Here is a 25,108-nt window from a genome sequence, read left to right on the forward strand (position 1 = left end):
GGAAATATTTAAATCAAATCTCTCATTTTTATTACCTTTCTTTCCCCCTGGCATTTCTATTTATGATCTCCAGAAGTGGGATTCCTACCTGGATATTCTGCAACAGTGAGTGAAACACTTTGTTGTAAAATGAATGGGATTTCTATCAATCACAAGTCAATGCATTACCTTATCTTCACAGAGACTTGCTGTGTAATTCCTCAGCAGCCAGGAAAAACATACCCAAGTGCAGTGCTTGTGCACTCACACACACTTCCCTGATCACCAGCTGGACAAAAGCTATATCTATAGCAGAACCCTTTATTTTATCCTTGTATTGAAAGGTAATTATGAAGTCAAGTTGAGAGATGGCTGATAATAAATTGATTTCAGACTTTCTGGGCTTGTATACAATTCCAGATCATTGTAGTATTTCAAAAGAGTAGTTTATAGAAAAATTTCTCAAGTTATCTATATCATTTCAAAACACTGGACAGCATAATTTTAAAATAATTATTTTCTACTATATTTTCAGATACTAGTGACATTATAAAGCAATGAAGAACAGTAGCATTAATATCTACCTCTATGAAAATAGATTCATAGTATGGTGTTGTGAGTAACTCAAAACATTGTTGTATGCCATTTCTAACTGTGTCCGAAAAATGTTACTCTCCCTTTAAGACCCAACATGGCCACATCCAGAGTTGGGGCAGCTGGGAGGTGGCAGTCACTTCAAAAGTTTGGGACACCCAATCCAATTTCCACTTTTCCCTGGCAGTGTTTGCTGAAGGCAGAGACTCTACTTTGGTTGTTGTTTTTTTTTTTTCTGGCATACAATAGTAGCCAATTGGAAGAAGTGCACTTCACATTCAAAAACTTCTGGAATGAACGTTGCAAAACCTATCAGTTTTGGGTTTTAGTGGCTTGGGGATTTTTTGTTTCATTACTTACTGATTTTTATTGGTCATGTGTATGTTGAGACAAGTGATATGGATCCACATTTCATGGGAAGTAGGCAAAAATGAAAAGATTGAAGAAAAAAAAACAAAAAAAAACCCAAAAAACCAACAGTCCTGTAGAACCATTAATGCTGGAAAAGACTTCCTACCAGGGGATGTTTAGATTGGATGCTAGGAAAAATTTCTTCACTGAAAGTGTGATCAAACATTGGAACAACCTGCCCAGGGAAGTGGTGGAATCACTGTCCCTGGGAGTGTTCAAAAAATGTGTAGATATGGCACTTAGGGACATGGTTTAGTGATGGTGTTGGCAGTATTAGGCTACAGGTTGAGCTCAATGATTTGAGACATCTTTTCTGCTGGGAAAAAAAAAAAAAGAAAAACATACACATGATCTCTTCAGAGAAAATTAAATCTGTTTTGAGGACAAAATATCTGTAGAAAAAATGGAGCAGTACCTTTGGAGAAATCAAGTTCAAGTAGCATGATTTCAGTTTTCTAAAGATGACACACTGCTGCAAAGGTGGTTTTGAAAATATCATGGTACTGGCTATAAAGATCACTTTCTATTGGCAGTTCAGCACTGAGAACAGAAGAGGCAGTGCATAAGTTACTAGAGATTTGAGATGAAAACAGTATTTGGAAGATGAAAAGCATTTTTTCAAATGGCAGCAGACAAAGTGTGTATACCAATAGAAAAGGAAGCTCTCGGCAATGACTGTATCAAAATTAATATTCACTGAAAGAGACAGGAGTTGTGGGCTAAAATGTTATCTAATTCTGTATGCAAAGACTGTAGCAAATTGTATTTGCACAGGCAGGAAGATCGAGAATGCTGTCATCCTTAATTCTGAAATCCCTAACTTTCGAACTTTGACATTCTTTTAACATAATTTTTCAATATAGTGTGTAATGTATAATGCATATATGCAGAAAAGGCAGTTCTGGCAGTAACATGTTCTCATTTTATCTGTTGCTAGCTATTTCTTTTCTCAGAAAACTAATCAAACCAAAAAGCTTTTCATAATTCACATCAGAAGGGAACTGACTTTCTTCTATCAGACTTAATTCTTTCTTTTTGTCACTATTAAAACAGTTATCTGTGCCAGCTAATTTGACTTTGACTTGCATTTATATACTACATTCTTATATTTGATTGTCTGAAAGGAAAAGGAAATCAAGTACATAAAAAGATTCAATCAATCTCTGTCTATTCTAGTCTCACAGGTATGGTAAAAGGGAATGCTTTCAAAAGATCTTTTTCTCTTACAAAGATGATTGGGACCAAACTGCATTGAAATAATAAAAAATCCCCTGACTACTAGGGGCAACAATCAGAATTGGCAGTCAATTTGTATTCCACCAGAACATTTTAGCATGCCATCTTATTTCAGCAAGCAGATGGTGTAGCGTTTAGTTCTCAGCTGTTGGGAACGTTGATGGACTCATCATCTTTGGCACAGTTTATGTTGTACTTTTTAAATAATAACGTTTTTCAGTGATAGACAGAAATTGCACAATTCAACTACGCACCCAATGCTCAGCACAGGACAATGCATTATGTGAAGTTAGTGTTTTATTATCTTCTGCTAGTAACTTCAGGTTTTCTGATAGTCTGAGAGATTTCATGTCAAAAAGCATTAGTCATTTCATGTGTTGGATTTACCTGAACTTGGTCTGAGAATAAATGTCCGAGACAACTTGTTTTTCTTTTTTAATATATAAAATATGTAGATTGTCCAGGCACTTTGAAAAATTTGCCTTGTTTAAGGTAATCATGAAGATTCATATAAACATCAGTAAGAAAACATTGGAGCTGCCAAAAAAGTGCTCTTCTGTATCTTTTATGAGATCTTAGAACTTAAAAGTAAGTTACAAAAGAACTATTTTGGCTTTAATAACACAACTGTTGAAACACTGAGTCCCAATTTTTCCTTTCTTTGCAAGGTATTTCCTTGAAATCTCAGACTCTTATATTTTATTTAAAAAAACCCAATGTATTATAGCAGTCAAAGTACAGGATTAATTTACTTCCACTTGGAAAGCCTTCTCAATGATAAAATAGATTCTACTTTCCCCAAAATATATAATGTCTGAAAAAAAACCAAAGTAGTATAGAACAGGTTCTAATCACTTGTTCAGAAAAGGTCATATCTAAAGTCTGTTTTAAAAATGATTTGCTGATTTTACATACAAGATTTTTGGCCAAGACAAACCATTGTTTAAACAGTGAAACATAAAATTGCACTAGACAAAATAAGAAGCAAGATTAAGTTACTGCTTCATAATGGTTTATAATCCAAGAGTTCAAAAAGAGACAGTGTAGCACAACAAAAATATCCAAATAGTTCTAAATGAAGGGTCATTTCTTAAAGGAGTAACTATCAAATTCTGAGAGTTCTTATTCAACGACTACAATTTCCATTGTTCATATTTTCTCATCACATAGCAATTTATATAGGTAATTTTGTTAATCTATGTTCACATAACTTTATTAAAAATGTGTTCTCATTACACAGAAAATTTAATTATCTTTACAGAATAGAATAGGCTGAATATTAACCCTGCAATTTGCAACTTCTACACTGTATTAAGATAAGCTCTGAAGCACTTAAATTACTCATATTACCTAAACTGAGAAATTTATTGTGCAGTTTAGGAAATTACTGTTTTCTTTGGAAAAAAAAAACCCATAGCAAAGCAAAATAACCCTGAATAGCTACATCACTTTTTCAGGTGATTAACACAGTGAAAATTACCCACAGATAAACATAATTTTTTTCAGACACCAGAATGACACTTTTTTGAGAAAAATAATTGCCAGACTAAAGCTAAATAGACTATAAAAGAGAAGATCTGTGAACAGACACAGACAAGAAAGATGATGAGAAAGGCAGAAAGAGGAGAAAAAAGTTTTTCAGTGGCAAGATGACTCAAAAGTTTACCAAATTTAAAAATGAGAGAAAAAAAATATTGTCTCTGACTGGGTACACTGGTAGACAGGCCTCCAGGCATGTTTGAAAATCAAGACTTCTTGCTGAATTCACTATGCAGTAAGCTTTTTTTCCCTCATGCTTGTCCAGTGCTAAATTGACATTGTTGTTTTTAGAGATGTTTTGTGGGTTTGGTTTTACTTCTTTGTTTGGGTTTTGATTTTTTTTTATTTGTTTGGTTTTTTGGTGGTGTGGTTTTTTTTTTTTTTTTGGCTAAGGTTTCTCCAATGGGATTCAGTGAGCAGCTCAATTTCAGTATGTTTTTACTTTAGAGATTATGAACACTATACAAGTCAGTCTGACTAAAGATGCTTCAAAGTAAGTGCTGCTAATGATCCATCTTTCACAGCATTAAATATTTGTAAATAGGGAGTTAATTTTGTGTGACAATACAAAGAAATTAAGATTATTTGGTTGGTAACATAATATGCAGAAGTTCTTCATGGCAACTTTATATGTCCATCCTGTCAATCTACATTCAATCTATTATTTTATAAATAACTGCATGTCTGAAAAGATGACCTCATAAAGTCTTCTTGAATAATTTGTTGATTGTGTATATTAACAATTAATTGTTAATTAAGAAGAATGTTAATATAAACAATATACACAATATTGTGTATATTCTTTATATTAATGTTCTTGTCTTTGTGTTGAGTGGACAAAAGGTCCAAAAAATAATTCATGTACAAATTCCGTTTACGTACTACAGTTTGTATTTCTGCTGGTGTAGTTGAAACATAGTGCTTTTCCTCAGTCTCTCTTTGTTTTCACTTCCTTTTGCCTGAATTAATATTCCAGTTTCCTTCCAAGAACTTCTTTCCTAAGAATAAGCTCTCATGTATCTTAATGCTACTTTCTTTTCACAATGAATCATACAACATAAGGAACAATGGGACATTGCACAGCTGTATCAAAATCTTTACATTCTTCAAATTTTTCAAAGCTCTTTCTTGTTGAGGTATTTGCGACATATTATTTCTTTATATTGGAATAGCTCGAAAGATTAGAATTCAAGTATGATTGAAAGACTTCTATGTACATTTGTACTGATTCATAGCTGTGTATTTTATATCTTGGCAGAAAAACTCAGATTAAAATTAATTACTGTACATTATATTTCCTAGTACTTATGACATTTCTGTTCTTGCATACACTCTTCCTATAGTCGCATTATAGCAAATATGTCTGAAGATGTTTATATATTTCCTTTGTCACTGAAATTTTATCAAATATATGTCTCTACCCCGAAAAAAAGCAACCATAAGTCCTAGAGGACTTCAGTTTCCTGTGAGGAGAGAGCAGGGCCATATCATGATCACAGCCCTGGATGTAAGGAGAGAAGAGGCCTCCTTGAAAGTGTCCCAAGGAATACAACCATGGAGAGAATAGGGTCTGAGTGACCTCGATGATATGCAAGGATCATCTCCTTCAATCTCAAAAACAGGCTGCCTCAAAGAAGCATGAAGTCAAGGTAAGGTGGCAAGAGCCCCCAGTGTGTGCACAAAGAGTTCCTGACTAAACTCCCACATCAACAGGAAGTTTACTGGAAATAGGCTCAGATGTCCAGGGACAGGGGCAATAAATGTACACTTTCTGAGGGCAGTAATGGAGTTCAGAAAGCCAAAGCTCACCTGGACCTGAAACTATCAAGGGATATGAAGGGCTACAAGAAAGGAGCATGAAGAGGTGCATCATCTGCCAAAAAAATCAGGAAAATATAGGCCTCATATTGAATGCTATCACACATGTTCACATTAAGTCTGAAGCACTCAAGTCACTGTTTCAGGTAACAAATGTAATGTGACTCCATCGTAAATTGACAGCCTTATTTCTTCTAATGTAAAATGATTATTATTGCTTTTACTCCTTATTTTCTAATATGCTATCCAATGCTTTCTAGTATATTTTTGTCTTTTAATATATATAAAAATTCATTTCAATTTTAATATATACTCATTTTAATATATATATTACTCATTTTTATATATATTAATTCACTTTTTAAAAATGTATTGTCACTGGAAAGCATGAAATACATTATTATGTATTATGTTTATTGACAGTATTGTATTCTTATATTTTACTCAGTGTGGATATTGGAAATGTCTCAGTGAGTTTAGTGATATAATACAGGAAATCAAATGATATCTAAAATTTTGCAGATGGAAATGATGTCCCCTGAGGGGTGATTAAGGGACTCTGTTTTCTGAAAAATTATTTCTTATAGACTTTTTTATAACTAATTTTTTTTTTTGGCCTTCCATAAAAATACTGCTTGAGCCTTCACAGGCCAGGATAATGTTACCTTTTAATTTCTATTTTTTGTAAGGTTGTCACTCCACAGGTCAAATAATGTATCATCACTGTGCAGAGAGAAACTCTCTTCTTATTAATAAAAGGAGCTCATCAGCTTCCTTATCCAGGAGCTTGCAGGGGTAACTATTTATCATGTAACTATTCACTATGAACCCTAAGTCCCTTTTAAAGTCACAGCTTTCACAATAAAGTGTCAACAATTACTTTTTAAAAATACATTAGCAAATGTACTGAATAACTGTGAACCAAACCAAATTTTTGAGTGATCCTGCCTACAGTAAAGAACCATATTTCATGGGGGACCTGTGAGATTGGTTGTTCTCTTCTGTCACTGATGATGCAATTATATACAGGTACATTCAGTTCCTCATTAGATAACACAGCTTTAGTCATGCAGCTGCATCACAGGCTTGGGCTACATCTAGACTATGTATCTCTATATTTTATCTTTTTAAATCTATATTCGTTAGACAAATTCATATTTAGCACAAAGCAGAATGGTTTCATTTGGAACCACTCTTGTCAAATTTAAAAGCATGATGCTGTCATTTCTACATCTGTAGGCATAAGAATGTACAAAGGTATACGCAATGGCACTTGAAAGAAGACTCTCCGAGTATATTGAAAAAATGCTATGTAGTAGTGAGTAGGATAAATGCTACAATTTTGTCATTCAAAGCACATTATATTGGCTATATACTGAAGAATAGAATTGAATTTTCTTAAATCCAAAATAGCTTGTAAATTTATCTTCAGAGAAATAGATGTGCATATATCACAGAAAACACCTTGAAAAAACCCCAGAAACTATGTATAAGTAGGTTAGAATTATTCTTATGTGTGTATGTATATATACACATATATATATATATATACACTCTTAGAAGATCTCTTTTGATAATTTCCTCAAATTAAAAATATAGCTGCATATATATGGTCAATGCTGCATATGATAACTTCATTTAAAACAGGAGCTGTGTAAGGCCTTTTTAGCATTCCAGCTGTGATTAAGAAAGGATGGTAGATATGCATAAACATGCATTATTGTGATGAATGCAGGCTAAGATATTTTACCCATTCTTGCCACAACTTTCCAATCAGTAACAAAACTCTTTGATCTTACTTGTAACTTGATTAAGAACTCCATAAAAAAAACCCAGCCATGTTATAATTTTGCCTACAATACTTCAAAAATATTATTCAGAATATTATTAAGAAATACCTCAATATCACAGGACTAGATATTCTGTCAAATTCTCTTACCATTTTACAGGGCCATCATATAAAGCAAAGGGGAAGGGTTCTCTGGAGGTTTCTGCTCCACAAGCCAGCCTTGTGCACAAAATAGAGTCAATACTAATAAGGGCCAGAATCCCCAGTCCTTTTATAGTTGGGCCTTGAATACCTCTATGAGTGGGGACTTCACAAACCAATTTGGCAAGTATTATACATGCTTAATTGCCTTCACCGTTGTGCTGATTTCAGATATGGTAGAGTTCAGGATTCCATCCAATCCAACCTTGGACACTCTAGGAATGGGGCACCCACAACTTCTCTGGGAAACCTGTTCCAGTGCCTTACCACCCTCACAGTGAACAATTTCTGCTTAACAGCTAATCTAAATCTCTCCCATTTTAGTTTAAAATTGTTCATCCTTGTCCTGTTATCTGCCTGTGTGTAAATCACTACCTCTCCTCTTTATAACTTTTTTTTAGTATTTAAAGGTTGAAATGAAGTGTTTTTCAGCACTCTCTTCTCCAGGCTGAACAACTCCACCTCTCAGCCTGTTTTCATAGGAAAGGTGCTTGAGACCTCTGATCAGCTTTGTGGCATTCTTCTAGACTGGCTCTAATAGGTCTCACCTTTTTATTTTATTGGTGACCCCATGGCTGGACACCATATGTCAGGTTTGATCTCATAAGAGCGGAGCAGAGGGGCAGAATCATCTCCCTCACCCTTCTGCCCATGCTGCTTTAGATACAGCCCAGGATACTGATTTTCTAGGCTGCAAGTGCATATTGCCAGCTCGTGTCCAGCTTTTCATCCACCAGAACCCCCAAGACCTTGGGGATTTTTATCAATGAATTCTTCTCACAGTCTGTACTCACGTCTGGGACTGCCCTAATGCAGGTTAGGGTTGTGGAACTTCATGAGGTTCTCATGCCAAAATCAAGTCCCCACTACTCTCTAGAAAAGCTGAAATGATAAGTCAAACAAACAGCTTTGAAACAAGTGAAAGACACTGGCTGATGAAAACAGATCCAGGCATTAATACAGTCCAGGTCTGTTTGTGGAAAATATTTTAATAGTAGATTTTGTGATAAAAGTTGAATATGCTTATATTGAGAATCCATCTACATTTTCAGTACTTTTTGGAACTGGGGCAGGGATATGAAGTAGCCTCCACTCTTGCATTCACTTTCCCACAAGCTAAGTGCCCATCTTGTAAGTAGCTGGAATAGAACAAAGCCTTTCACATGTGCAAACACAAAGTAAATGCTAAACAAGTGAAAACCAGAAGAAATTATGAGCATGTACTTAAACCTTTCAGAACAAGCGAAGAAAACAGGTGGGGAAAGTATCATTTATCTGTAGATCATCTGGAAGTTACAAGTGAATGTCTTTAGGGATTTTCTTGGGGGTTTCTGGAGGGGGCAGATGAAATTTGATTGGTTGTTTGATTGGGGTTTTTAAAGATACAAATTGTTTATTCAAATATTTTATATGATCAGTTATTTATATGACACCCATGAGGTTTTTCTTAGATTTTCATTGGAACTAATCAGATTACCCAATTCAAACTAGTAAATATATCAAGAGGTAAGACAACGTTTTCCTAGCATTAAGATGGAGGGTATTTCATTTAACAGTGCATAGAGGTTGAAAGTGATTTTATTTTTGGACTTTTTTTCCCCGGTTTTATGAACCATAATTTAGATACTAAGGTATTTTACAGTTTTCATACTCACATATTCTTCTGGCTTGACATGTCAGGTGCTGACAGTATGACATTTTGGCTATTCATCTGTCTTATTTCAGTGATCTGCAATGTGTGTGGAAATCATAAATCTCTGCTCTGCTCATTGACAAATTTTTCAGGCAGTGTTGCTCAGCCCAGTCTTATTTAATTATTACTCTGAGTTTCATCACAAACCCCATATTTTGAAGGACATCTAGTGAAACAAAAATACCATATTTCTTCTGTACATTTGGTGCAATGCATACTCAATAGTAATTATGAGAATTAAGAGTATAATTCAACAAGTAAATATTTCCAAAATCATAATTGTATAATTTGACTAGTACAGATATTCCAGTTTATCAAATGCATTTTGTGTTTGGTTTTCTTAAAAAAATAACAACAAAAACAGATAGGCAGGAGATAGGATGGGGTGAAGGATGAAAATGATAGGCTTTTCATATGGTCTGAAGTAAAATTGGTGAAATATTATCAAGGTTTATTGACATAAAATAAATTACATCACATGATAGTCAGGAAAAAAATACTAAATAAAAAGGTCAAAATAAAATTAAAAAGTTTTCAGTGCTGCCTGTACTGAATTATTTGAATTCATTAGAGCCAAAATTGACTTTAGCATTTATCTATTCTTCTTTTATGGTTTCTATATTAAGATAAATAGCTTTGAAATCACAGAAATGTAGAATATGAAAAAAGAAATCACATTCAATTCTAATCATACTCAGGGTTTCCCAAAGTCATGCTAGGGAAAGAGAGCCTGCTGAACAATGCCAAGATGGTAAACTGTGCAAACTGCAGTTCTCGCAATGATTGCAGTCATGTAATTCTCATAGATATAGGAGACTATTGTCAGCATAGCTCCCTGGCTTCTCAATACCTTGTATTTAGTTGTTTTTCTGCTATTTTTAGCCAGAAGAATTGTTCCTCTTCTTCCTTTCATGAGTCTTTATGCAGTAGAGGGTTGGAGAGTGAACTGTCTCAAGCACTGCAATGACCATCTGTGCTACATTAGCATTGGTTCTCTCCTTGGTTTCTTTGCCATCTCTAAGCAAGTCTTGTGCTAGCCCTAAAGCAACTCTGTTATGAGAGATGTTAGCCAAGATAATGCTGTAACTCTTGGACCTAGAAGTGAGTCCTTGACATGAAGGGCCTAAATTTTGCTTATTTCTCTTATTTAAGGACTGCTACTCCAGGCACTTTCTTTTTGGGGGGTATTGGTAGTCATTGTTCATTGGTATCAAAGCTGTAAGGAATTTGGCTCTCTCAAAACAATAGCAAAATGTTTGCAAGTGCTCAGATTGTCCCAGATAATTCAGTCAGTACTCTTTTATGTTGAATTATGCCAGTGATCCATGAAAAACTCTGTTGAAATGAAACTGTGATTTCAACAGTTTTCATATATAAACATTAATTCTTATAAATATGTGTCTGTGTGCATGTCTGTGTGCCGTTGCTTGCCCAGAAAATCAAATGTTTGATAAAATCATAAAATACCCTGAGCTGGAAGGGACCCACAAAGATCATCAAAGCACAGCTCCTGGCCTTGAACAGGACAGCCCCAAATATCACAACACACTCCTAAGAGCATTTTTCCAAACAGTTCTTGACCTCTGTCAGGTTTGGTGCTGTGACTACTTCCCTGGGGAGCCTGTTCCAGTGCCCAACTACCCTCTGGAGTTTTTTTTTTTTTTTCCCTTATGTGCAACCTAAACCTCCCCCGCCCCGACACAATTCAGGCCATTCCCTCAGGTCCTGTCACTGGGCACTGTTGCGATGAACTCTCTGTGTGTGGAGACACAAAGTTTTACTCTATTTCAGAAGGCTGATTTATTATGTTAAATATTATACTAAAATACTACATTAAAACTATACTAAAAGAATAGAGAGAACAGAGAGATCAGAAGGCTACAAAGAACAAGAATAGAATAGAACGCATAACAAAATCTTGTGACTGCTCACAGCCTTAACACAGGTGGTTGTGATTGGTCATTAAGTGAAAACAATCCACATGGACCAATGGAAGATGCACCTGTTGCATTCCACAGCAGCAGATAGTTATTGTTTACATTTCTTTCCTAAGGCTCCCAGCTCCTCAGGAGGGGAAAAATCCTAGGAAAGGATTTTTAATAAAATATCATAGCTACAGGGCACCAGAGAGAAGATCAGTGCCCGCCGCCCCTCTTCCGTAAAAAGGAAGTTGTAACTGCAATGAGGTCTCCCCTCAGTCTCCTCCCGGCTGAACAGACCAAGTGACCTTGTTTTGACATTTCATCTAAATGAGAATGCAAACACTAACATATTTTCTTAAGTAAACATTACTTCTTTTAGTCTAAAAACCAGTACAAGTTCATCTCAATCACTGCATTTGGTCTGCTAGAATGAATGTGACCTGTTGTTACATTAATAGGGTTCTTTTCTCTAGACTAGTCCTTTGGGATGTACCAGTGTAATCTCTTGTCTTCTGGCATTCTTTCCATGCCAAAGAACAATTGTTATGTGAGGACTTTTTTTAACCTCTTTTTTCCCTGTGAGAATGAACTATTCAGTCCTGTTAGTTCAACAAGAAAAAAATTGGAGCATAGGAAATGGACCAGCTCCAAGGTCACTATCTGAATTAATATGGAACATAAGATGTTTCAGGGAAGGTATAATAACAATTTGTATAGAGAATGACAATGATTTATAATTTGAAAGAAAATGAAGAAAAGCAGAAGAGAGAGAGAAAAAAAAAGGAAGACCAAATCCAAGAAAGGGAATGAAAACAGCATTTCATTGTTGTTGTGCAAATGTGCTGCTTCATCAGTGACAACCTCTAGTGTGGGGACCTGAGATCAGGCCTCCAAGTCTCTCATGCCAAAAGAGCAAAGTGGAGTAGCAGGCCAAAATCAACACAAGCCTGGAAGCCTTCCTGATGTTAATTTAAAGAAGCTTTGCCAAGGAATTTCTTGCATCACTGGCAATATTGCCAAATGGTCTGACTTCAGTCAGAACTGATCTGCATAATAAATAATTGTTTCCTGACAGACTAATGATACCTCCCTAAATTAAAAAGATTTACAAATTTCACTTACAGATACTTATGTGTTAATTTTAAAATTAAAATGAAATTTTAGCAAAATTTGTAGGAACAGCGGGCATATTCAATACCATTGTGTGTCTATCCATTTTGTCTATAGACCCCCTTGTGATAGACTGTAAACAATTCAAACTGTATTTATAAGATAATTCAAAGGCAATTGAGTCCCTATAATCTTATTGAAAATTTGTGGAATCTTGGAGGAGTCTCAGATTTGTGCCTTCACTGAGGAAGAAACCAGAGGAAAAATAATTCATGCATATTTTTTTCTGGCTGTGTCAAAAGAACAGCTTCTTTTCCTGGCCAGACAAATGCACATAACTCTCGCCAAATTGTATCATCTGTTGTCTTTTCTTTGGTGGAGAGAATTTCTGGTGACAGCATAGAGCAGAAGGGAGTGTTACCCTTGCTATGAGGAAAGGGTGACAGGTAGCAAACCAGGCAAAACTGAAAGTAATCTGCTTCTTCTTGCTGTGCTGCTAATGAAACAAATTACTTCACTGAAATCTTATGACCACAGAAACATTTTAAAAATATTTATAGGATTCATATATTTTTGCATTAATCTCATTTTCATGTTAGAACAATATAATTTCAGTTTCTGTGCTCTTTAAAAGTACTAACTTTTATTTTTCAAATTTCCCTCTTACAATTATCACACACATTATATCTCTATAAAGAGATATTTTTAAATTAAAATTAAACTATAGCACTATTTCCCCTTCTTGTAGGCTTGCGATTCATAAAGAGTGGTAGGAGTACATGGAAGGAAACTGTCCTGTCTGTTGTAACATTGCTATCATGAATGAAACAGGAATTTTCAAACTGATAAGAAAAAAAAGTCCCTCCAAAAGAAGATCAAGCAAAAAAATCTCCATATCCCCCATTGTCAAGTGTGTTGAAAGCTTTTACCTAGAAAACTCTGCTGCAGCACATTAAGCTTAAATTCAAAGAAAGAATTTAACAATTCATGTCAGATTATTATGGTTACTTTCAGACCTTTCTCCAATGAGTATAAGTCTTCTCTGTGGCCTGCACCATTCATAGCTAGTGAAAGATTTTTCTAATCCCTACATCCTAGCTGTTTTATGCAGAGAGAAAGACCATTGTTTAGCTTCTAGTGACAAATAACTGTCAAAACTAATACTCAAATTACTGTGAAATGTTATAATTTCAACACCAAGAACATTTTAGTACTTAAAATCAGTAAAAATGTGGCCCATCACTATTTAGGATTTCTAGATCAAATATTGGTTGCGCACATTCATATACTGTTGCTGATTTATTTCAGTCAAAATCACTCCCGCCGTAGGTAATTAACGTTTTGTAAATTTTTTGTAAACTGTTTTCCTGAAATTGCAGTGGTGACAAATGGCTGATGTTCTTTTCACTCTATTCCCTCAAGAAATTGAAATTAACTTTTCTTTTGCAGTGAAAATCTCATTTGCCTTCATAGATCCTTGTTACCCTGCACATGTTCTGTTCTCAAGAGAATGTTTTGATACAGAAATATAACATTTCATAGGAAAAAAAAGCACCACTTTTTCAGACTTCAAAGAAGCCTGAGCATAGTTGTGGAGGGAATTCTTTTCAGTGTTATTGCTTCATAAAATATATTGATTTCAGAGCTCCAATCTGTTCCAAAGAGAATACTTCATGGAATCTTGTTCAGCTCCTGTCCTCCCCAATGCCACTGGCAGAATGTGTTACATTTATTCACAGTACTCACTGAGGGAAAGAAAGAGAAAGGAAATACATAGCTATTAACATTTAGTACAACTGCAGTTCACTCACTAACAAAGAAAAAATAATGAATGGGGAATGAGAACCAGCAAACATAAAGTGATTTATAAATAGAATCTAAACAGATGTAACATAACCAAAATCAAAGCTGAGACTGCTGGGGAAAACTCCCTCAAAATATCAGGATTATACCTGCTGGAAAAAATGTATGTTGACGGATCAAATTAGGATATAGTAAAGCAGGATTCATGCTAGCAAGATGAGAGTAAAATATAGCATCATCTCAACTTAACTTGCTTTTTTGTTTCTTTGTTTGAGGAATATCCTCAGTGTCTAAAATAGAGAAGCCCACATCAATGTTTCTCCTTTGTGTTTATGCTCAAGAGACACCTGCCAGGTATTAATTTGACCTGTTTCAGACATCTGTGCAAGGGTAAGACAAATGAAGCTCTCAAAGTACTTCATTTTTCAGAAAAATATCCTAGCAGAATATCTTCTCTGATGTAAGTATGCATTTTCAATGAGATTAATTTCCTACCCCAAGCAACATTCAGCTTTCCTGTTCTGCTGTTCCTCACTTCCATTTTACTCTAACCAGCAACCAGAACCTGGTAAAGATGATCCTAATACACAAAGATGCTTTAAAGAACTATTTCAGTATGGTGCATCTTACTGCTTTACAGCTGTGAGGACAGGCATTTGACATTACCACTACTGGCGTTTTTCTTTTTCTCTCAAATACTTAGGACATTATAAATTTTGAAATGACACCTTTGGTCAGTCTTTCTAAGGTGATAAAACAGGGAAAATTTTGGTTATTTAGGTAATGTCTTTCATACTGCAGCAAGCTTGCAGCTGAATAAACTTTCCATGAGTGTAAGAAATGCTAAACTATTCTGTTTATGCTTAATGGGAGTGAACTTTAGGTAACAATTTTCAAGTGTTCAAAATATCTCACAGTAAACTCAGTCAAATTTGAGTAAAACTTCATAGATTTCATATAGAAAATGAAATTATGTCTTCAGAGGATCTTCCTTTCTGATTCACTCTGATCATAACAGCACTACTGCGTCCTAAAAATCTACCTTTAGAAATTTCACAATGAGAGATGTATTTTTCCAAGCAACATTGTGAAACTGTTTCATTATGTCTATTCAGGTTCCAAACGAGGTGATCTTTGTGGGCCACATCTGATGGGAATTCTAGGTGTTAGTAACCACGAGTGACCAAATATAAAGTTTACAGTGTCTTCTCTGAAAAAGATTTTAGTCGTGAGGAAAGAATTGCATAAGGACATGATGACAGCAAGCTCATACATTCAGTAAGGACAACTCATTCAACCAATGATAGTATCAAACTGGTGAAGGAAAAGTGGTCAAATATGTATCTCATTAAAAGAAAATTTGATTAGTAATGGACCCAAAATTTAGTGAAAATAATAAGCCTCTTAATTGCAAAGGCATTTGATTCTGAAAAAATATATAAAAATGTACTTGAAAATGAGGTGACTATAAATAGCTTGTGCTTTCTGCCCAATATCCTCTTCTTATGCAACAATATTTCTTTTACAAAAAATTATTTAGTCATCATGTAGTACTGCAACTAATGCTATTATCATATTGTATAACAAGCATCAACTATTCCTTCAAACAATTTAAAGAGTGAAGGAGATCAAGAGATAAAAAGGAAAGTACACATTTTCTATGCAGAGACTGACTCAACATGGGAGCAGGGGAGTGAAGTTCATTCCAGCACTGATTGCTACGAGTATCATGGGCACACTTTGAAAGAAAAGGAAGAATAGTATTGAATATGAAGGTAATGAACAATCTGTCCTCCTTGCAACACATAAAAATGCCATCCTTTGAGGTATTGCTTCATTATTTTTTTATGATTTTTGTGCTCTGAAAAAAAGCTGATTGTACAAAAGGAAAAAAAAAGAGAAATCAAAAGAAACATAGAGTTCTGTATCTAGAAAGACAAAAGCAAAAAGAGTCATACTGACAAGGACTGCAAAACATACATTCTTGCATCTATAAAAATGACACAATTCCTTTTTGTCCTGTATTTTTTTTCCAATAACTATACCACAAGGAAGGGATTTTCTGATCCTTCCTACAATCTGACAGTGATGAGACTATTGAGATATAACTATCAGTCTGTTTGGAGGCCATAGGGAAGTTTCATGCTTAGTGCATTTTCTGACAGAAAAGCATTTAAGCAAAGCCATGCTTTATTCCAAACACATGCAATATATGTAAGTAGCATAAAAAGATTCCAAATACATTTGCTTCCAAAACAACTGTATGCTTTAATGCAATAGAAAAATTTACCTATTTCAATTAACAGTTTTGTTTGCTTTTTTGGTTAGCTATGTTGCTTTCTATTATGTTAGAAAATCTAATTTTAAAAAAGTTCACCATCTGTGAAAATGTTTAATGAAGTACAGAGTTTCATCATGCCCACAGATTACTTTGCTTCATATCATATGCATATATTTTGAAAATATGTTTTCTCTCTGAGAGCTTATGAGCAAATATGAAAAAAGGTATAAATTGTAATGACAGGCAGCTAGATGGTATAGCTCACTAGGAAAACCTCCTACATGAATCGCTCATGAACAATTATGTACTTATCTTAAGACTTTGTACTTCTTTCATTTGTTTCAGTACATGAAATCTCCAGTTAAGAAAAAGGCTGATTATTCTCTGTTCAATCTTATAAGAAAATAGAAAAACTTGAGAGAACTCTGCAGGAAAAAAAAATGCATTGAACATTAATTTCTGAAACTTTATTTTTGTTTCAATGATTGAATTAAAAAACACTTTCAAAAAAGCAAGAGTCACTTCTATATCATCTTTTGCATTATTTCTTGTTCTGTTTGTTGTCCATTAAAGAAGTCGTAACAAAGTATTCTAAATATGCTGTTTGATGAATATCGTATTACCTGACAAGGTACTGCATCAGCCTGAACTTTCAGAATGCAATTGCTTAACAGACCTCCCAACAATGGCATGAAACGAAGACAGAAAAGTGACAGATAATTCAAAAACTTACCTGGGTGACCAAACAAATTACACCAGCATATCAAAGAAATTACAACACTAATATCTGTTCTGTTCTTTGGGTTTCCTATGGGTGTTATATATATTGCATGGAGGATTTTATTGAAATGCATGTTAAATACCCATATTATTCACAAGTAATGCTACTCAAACTCCTGATGTCAACTCAAATGACCACCCATAAAACTCTTGACCTCAATCACTTACTGGGTGCCTGTAAGTGATGCAGATTTTACAGGAAAATGAGATATGAATATTTCAGGAACTTTTTAAAGAAATATATCAGTATTTTGTTTTTACCTCTCAGATTTTAAAAGCAATGTTTTGAAACTGTGGTTTACAGGTGGAACAGGAAAAAATTTAGCCTTTTAGTAGTGAAGTAATAAAATAATATAAACATAATATTCCAATTCATTATGATATGAGGGTCTAGAATTTAAAATTTTTCAAAGTTGTATTATTATTAACAGAGACAATGTGATAGTCATCAGTAACATGACTCTCTTCTACTCAAAATTACATTTACAAAGGAACAAAAATAAGGAAATCAAAGGAAAAATTTTGCAAATAGGATTGCAAAGTCACTGTAATTGAAATCCAGCCTGGATATTAATGTCAAAGATGGGTTTACTGTGAATCTAACCTCTATCATTCAGATCTTCTGAAGAACAGTTTCCCAGGTGTTTGATTGGATTTTACTCTATCCATGCCCTGCGGGCAATGAAACACAGACTTGACTTTAAGCTGTCCTCAAATAATGGCTTAGAATACATTTACACTGAGCAATTGTATTGCGCTTAAAATTCTGTCACATCACTGATACTGCTTTGGTTTGCTTTATCCTGAAGGGAATTTTATGTACAAAATCAATGTTTTTATCTGAGTGAAGAAACGACCAACCATCTTGAAAGTGCAAAGACATTTGTCTACAAAAGTCAATATTTTCAAGGGAAAAAGAAAAAAAAGGAAAAAAATAGCAGCCCTTAACTTTAGTATGTAAAGAATAAACTGCTCTTTCTGGAATGAATATGAAAAAAAAAAAAAAAACTGAAGGTAGTAAATTAGAAAATGCTAAAGAAATTATGAAACTGTATTAGAGTAGGGGTTTTTTGTATTTTTTTTTTAAATAGTGAAATTATACTTTATAGTCTGACACTGAAAACTGGGTGGTATAAGGGAAGCTGTATACTGATGCACTTAAGCTTTTTCTTTGTGTAAATTTTTGTAGGACTGGAACCCAAGTGCAAAGAGAATGAAACACGTAGTTTAGCTCTAACTAGTATTCCAAATAACAAAAAAAAAAGCCCTCACATGTCAAAAGTATTGGAGACTTAGGCTTAGGCATTCTTGGAATTAATTAATTGCTTCTAATATTACAGTTATGGGGATCCATGTTGCCTTCCACTTCCTCAGAAATTTGGATTTGGAAAACAAATATATGAAGGTAACTAATATCATCATAATACTAGTGAGGAAATTCATCTTTTTGTTGCAGAGTAGCACCTGTTACAAATTTGTTGCACATTTATCCTGATGAATTTATAAGTAGAATTCATGAATGATTTTAAAACAGTCACCACAATAAAAAAAAAAAAGAAAAAAAAAAAAACAGTAAAACATGATTCCAGAATCCAAGAAAATATGGAGAACGATTCCAGTTCAGACTAGATAAGAACTTTGGTAAAAAATAACTGAACCATGTAAATGCTTCAGAGAGTACATCTGGAGTTAAAATGTCCTTAAAAAGATTTTGTTAGTGTGTTAACCTTCTCAGTGAGCTATAAATAACTTGGCTTAGAGAGGAACAGCAATTCTGCTTGACTATATACAATGCTATAGTTAATTTATATTTATCTCAAATGTATCTCCACAATAACAGTGATCAGAACACAGCAACTTCTGCAGTCAGACCCTGTCTTGCAAACAGCTGGATAGCAACAACTGCTCTCTGCATACACATCTCTATTTGTAAACATATAACCAACCACCTTGTTTGGAAGAGACTGTGCTTATGGAGATGTAAATCCAAGAACAGTGGAGATGGACGAGATCAGACCGTGGAGAAATGTTTGTTGCTGAACTTGTAAAATATGAAAAAATGGTTCTGTAGTGTATGATATGTAGGGACTGTAATTTATATCACTTTATTTAGTTTCACTGCATTAATGCATGAATCCATGATGTTGTTAATGGGTGACTTAAACATTTCTCCAGGTTTATAGATATTCAAATATATGAACTCAATTAACAAAATTGTCTCAGATGCAAAGCAACATATTAGTTGAGAGAACCAATTTTCCAAGTATTAATATTGGGATCTAGTCCCAGTTCATTGAAGATTTATAAGCTGAGACTTAACCTCCAGGTTTAAAATACTTTAAAGCCTGAGTAAGCAAGATATGTCCTTTATTAAAACAGCAACAAAACTAACTCCGAGATATGGCCTCAACATATAAAGAGAACCATCAGAGAAAAGTTATGGGTTTTTTTAATACTAATTGTCAAATGCTAAATTAATTACATGTTTTGGTAATATGATCTGAAATGAACAGGGAAGTAAAAATCTCACAAAAATAATGGATGGGTTAACTATTACTTCAAATTCTTTCCTTCAAAGAAAGCCATATCGTGTTTTCTATGTATTCTCTTAGTCTGCCAACTTAGGAAAATGTCAGAAGTTTAAATTCAGTAATGCAGTTTCATTATCTTTATGACCTTCCCTATTTATGGAATTGTAGGAGAAGTACAAGATAACAACTGGGTAACAGTAATATTTAAATTGGCAGGAGAATAGATTAGGCTCATAGTATTTTCTGTTCTCATTACAGACATTGTCATACAAATGTAGAATTCAAATTTTAATGCCTCATATATTTTAGCAATCACAATTGTAAAATGTTCTTTTGTGACCTTCTCGGTGTTTGTTTTCTGATTTATTAGCACCTTTTATGTTTTCCGCCCAGAGCTCTCATAATATGTAAAGGGAATGTCAAAATGCTCAACCTATATATATTTTGCACTTTTTGAAAGTTTATATGTTATAAAGAATTTACAGCAGAAGGCAACTTCTAAGTGGACAGCATCAAACAATAAGTGAATAAAATAAGAAATATTTCATCAGAAATGGCCATTTACATGCACTTGTTTACAAAGACTAGAAAAGCAATTAGAAATTAACTCTAAGAAATAAAACAGCCTGATAAAACCTTTTGACTTTTTTTCCTTTTTAAACTGTTTTAGTATTTTTCAAAAATTAATTTTAAAATAATGATAATTTAATGGATTACTACATAGCTCACGAATGCATACTATAGCCTAACTATTGAAATCCACTAATGAATTCAAGAACTAGAAACATATTTCTCTTTCCATGTCAAACTACACAGAATTTGCAAATGAAATTAAACAAGAATTCATAGTTATTGCTGCCTCATAATTATGTCTTGAAAGAAAACAGCAAATGGATACTACAGCATCAAGAGTAATTTAGGCAGAAAAAAAGTTGTACTTGATTCTTTGAGTATTTCAGGTCACAGTTTTCAAACATTTAGATTAAAATAATTTTCAGAGCACAGCTTCATGCAAGTAATATGGAAATAAGATATATTATTAATACAATTTTTTAACAAAATAATGCAAGGAAAATGATGTGAATTAGTCAAAGTTACTGATGAATCTATGTTGGAGGAGAAAATGGATGAGCTGAAAACACAGCAGTCACAAATTTTAAAATCTCAAAAGCTATTCAGTTTGAATAGTACTTGTAAGTGAAAGTGCTAGTAAGTAAAAGTACTTATAAATTCTTTTCTGTGTGAGGTTGATATCACCATAACTGCTCTTTTGATGGATAATTTTTTTTTTGTGTTTGACCATATTCTTTCTGTATGTTAGACTTAATGGTCAAAATCATAAGCTTTTTATTGAATTTCTTATACAGGTGGTATCCAGCCAAATTGTTACCACTGTTTTCCTGCTTTTCTGACAAACAACCAGACAAATATGTCTTAATATAGACTGTATAAAACTTATTATGTAATGGAAACCTATTACACCCTCATTGATAAGAAAAAAATTAAGCAACATGGTTGGGTTAGTGGTAACTAAAAACATCAAAAATTACAGGCATGTTAAACTAATCCTCAAAGCAATTACTAGAAAGACAAGAAAAGGTAAATAAAGGGGAAAAAATTAGTGAATATTGACAGAACAGCAGCAATGTCCACACTTTTATTGTTGCCCAAATCATAGAACAATAGTTTGGGGAGACCTTTATGATCATCTCATTCCTACCCTTCAGCCATGAGCAGGGACACCTTCCACTTGACCAAGATGCTTCCTGTCCCATCCAGCCTGGTCTTGAACACTTCCAGGGATGTGGCATCCATAGCTCCTCTGGGCAACCTCTTATGGTGCCTCACCAACCTCACAATAAAGAATTTCTTCCTAACATCTAATTTAACCTGCCCTCTTTCAGCTTATAGCCATTCCCTCTTGTCCTGTCACTATGCAGCCCAGGCAGAAGTCCCTCCCCATCTTTCTAGCAGCTCCCTTCAGGTACTGAAAGGCCACAAAAGGTTTCTCTGAAGTCTTCTCATTTCTAGGCTGAACAACCTCCTCTATCTCAGCCTATCTTCATAGGAGAGGTTCTCTGGCCCTCTGATAATCTTCATGACCTCCTCCTCATTCTAGCAGGTCAGCGTCTTTCTCTTGTTGAGGACCCTAAAGCTGGATGCAGCACTGCGGGTGGGTGTTATGATCTGGTTTAAACCCAGAAGAGCAAAGAAAACCAAGTCTCTACATATAAAATGGAAAAAACTTTGAAAGTTCAAAATATACCCAAAAAAAGGTGAGTAAAATCAAATAAGGTTAGATGTTGGTGCCAAAATTAATTGATATATTTATTTAATAGCAAAAGAGGCAAAGAGGAAGAAAAAAAAGAAAGAAAGGAAGAAATAGAAAAAGAAGTGTGTATGGGGGGTGGGGGGACAGGGAGACAGTGACAGGGGTTAGGTGGAAGCAAATCACTATTCCAGGGGTCCCAACAACACTTTGTTGCTCCCCTCCATCTGGTCTTCTGGTGGTGGGTGTCCCCCATTGCAGCTGCCACCCCGTGCAATGCTGAAGAGTAGAGAATTCTTTTGGGTCAGGTGGGAACGCTCATGTGCCTCCCTTGCAGGGCTCCAGTTGGACACTGTCCCTTGCAGCACTGTGGATCTGTTGCATCATCACTGATGTAGGGCTGGGAACCCCTTTGGGGGAGCCTTTGACAGGCCATGACACCCCTCTGCTGTGGATAAGCTTCTCCCTCAGCTGGGCTCCTCTGCACAGGGGAGGATGGACAGTCATTGCCTCTCACCAGAGACTTTCCAAAACACCCCCAAAGCCTCTCTCCCCCTGCCCAGTGCTGTGAGGGTCTGTGCCAGCCTGGCAGCTGATAGCCCTGGGGCTGTGGTCTCCAGCTAAGCTTGTGCTTTGTGAATGTCCCCAGACCTGAATTGTTACTTTATTTCAGTGAGCAGTGTGGGGCCTCAGCCAGGGCATGGTGGTCTCCTGTGCAGATTTTGTAATACAGTTCTGCTGTAACAGGCAAAAGTCTTTCATGAAAATGTGTGTCATAAACCATAATATTTCAGTCTCTGGCAGTGAGGTCTCACCAGAGTGGAATAAAGGGGCAGAATAATGTCCCTTGATCAGCTGCCCACTGTACTTTTTGTGCAGCCCAGGACACAGTTGGCTTTCCGGACTGTAAAGCGTTCATTGCTGTGTCATGTTGAGCTTCTTACCAACCAACACACCCAAGATCTCCTCAGGGCTGCTCTCATTCCATTCTCTGTCCAGCCTGTCTTTATGTATTTGTATCATGTGAATGCCAGCTATACAAACTGGCCCAAGGACCTAAGCTGAATTTTGTTACACAGGATGTATGCAACAGAAGAGCTTGACTGGAGTCACAGATATTTTTATCTCTCATATTCCTCTCTTCCTTAGTCCTGATGTTAACATTAGAAGAGGACTCAAACTATTTTGTTTCTTCCTCTAACTCTTATTCCCATGTTATTTATGATTTGGATTGATTTGGATTATTTTTAAATTTTGTCAACACCATTTCAAGTTAAAGGTGAGACTGGAAATAACTGTTTTGGTCAAAAAAGTAAGAGGACTTAAGAGAGCTTTCTAGTTCATTTTGTAGTGTAGAGGTGTGTTTATTGGTGCCACTACATGAAAGGTATTTTATATTAAGACCAAGACAGACACTATAAAGAATCGTGTCAAATTAACACTAGTGGGACAGAAGCTGGAAGAACAGAAAGATCTTAATTGAAATATCTTGAAAAAATTAATTCAAAAAATAGATGAATGATGAAAACCTTGGATAACTCAGAAGTGACAGCCTAAAGCATTTCAGCTTTATTCCTGTCTTTAATATGCAAGCAGATGAACTTGGTTCAAATATACAAAAAAAATATTAACTATAAATGTGTTTGGAATTTCTTTTGCTATCAAGGCAAGTGATAGAATAAGATTAAAGATATTGATAGCCAAATGTAAAATTAATAACATTTTGCTATGGTCTCTTGCTAGAATATCCTACCTGCCAACAACTAAAATAAAATAAAATATTCAGCCCAGATTTTTCAGTAAACCTCTGAACTTTTTCCATTTTTAAAATACAGTATCTAACTCATAATTCTTAAAAGTATAAAAGAAATCAGTTTTGAAATTTTAGAGACACCCCCTTTTGTTTGCCAGATTTTTAGCTGAAGTGTGCCATTCTACAGAAACCTCCTGGAGCCTGAACCTCTTTATTTTGTAAGTATTAGGTTTTCCAGTATGAAAAATAGTACTTTTCAGCCAGCTTCATTGTATGCAATGGCACAATCACCCTACATTGCAAGATAAGTTCATCAGCTGTATCTGCTCCCAGAGAGTACCAGTATGCAGACAGACTCAATCCCTTATTTAAGAATGGCAGTTTGTATTCAGATCACATGTTAATGAACTTCCAGCTTCAGCATCTCTCCAGTTTTAGCAGAGTGTCTATCTGGAATAATAAATACAGATCTGAAAAAAAGAACTCTGTACTTGAGTTTTAGTACATGGAAATTTCCCCCATGTTCCTTTCAGGAACATAATACATTGTTTCCTGAGTGTGTTTGTCAGAACACCTTACACATTAATTAAACACTTTCACATCTACTTTATACACAATTGTCTGTACAAGTATCTTGACTATTATATTTTTTTTATTTCACTATTTATCTTTGGTGCAATGAACCATATGCACCTATAAGAAACAATCACTTTTTGCCATTTAATGATTGCTTTAGTCAAGCCTGGATTGATGGCCAGAATTTTTACTCATTACAGCATTAACCTAAGTGAAACTTTTGCAATGTAGAAATGTGTTGCCTTTATCTTATCATAAGCATTATGTGCATTCCTCCCAGTTAATTCTTATCTGTTGTACAGACAGGAATGCCAGATCCCTCTTTTCAAAAGGAAATATACAGGAACATCCCTCCACATTGGGGCACTCGTTAATGAAACAGCTAAATAATCATATTAACACAGAACACACCAGTATTAAATTTCTTTCAGGATGGGACATAGCCTGTAAAATCTCTTTGAAAGTACCATGTAGGTCTCAAATGACAACAGAGTCAAATCTGTCTCTGCAGTCTAGAGATTTATTCAACTTTCTTCTAGCTAATGCCTTCATTGGGTATTTTGCAAGACCTGTAAGCTCCAAGCATAAATGCAGGGGATGTGCCAGAAGAGTGATAGATGAAGTGAGCGTTAAGAGATGCAATACATGACCCACAGGACACCCAAGCTCTTCTGTAGGAGCAGAAGGAGGCCAGAAATGTGATTACATTTAGGAAAGTGGTTTCCACCCTACTAACAGCACTGACAGTTTCTCTGCTCACTATAACAGGGCCACCCACCCTATACAGACACAAGCTCATGTTTATGTGTCTGAATATAGAACT

This window comes from Onychostruthus taczanowskii, unplaced genomic scaffold (assembly GCF_017590055.1).
Source record: "Onychostruthus taczanowskii isolate IOZ18803 unplaced genomic scaffold, ASM1759005v1 scaffold58, whole genome shotgun sequence".
NCBI classification, from domain to species: Eukaryota; Metazoa; Chordata; class Aves; order Passeriformes; family Passeridae; genus Onychostruthus; species Onychostruthus taczanowskii.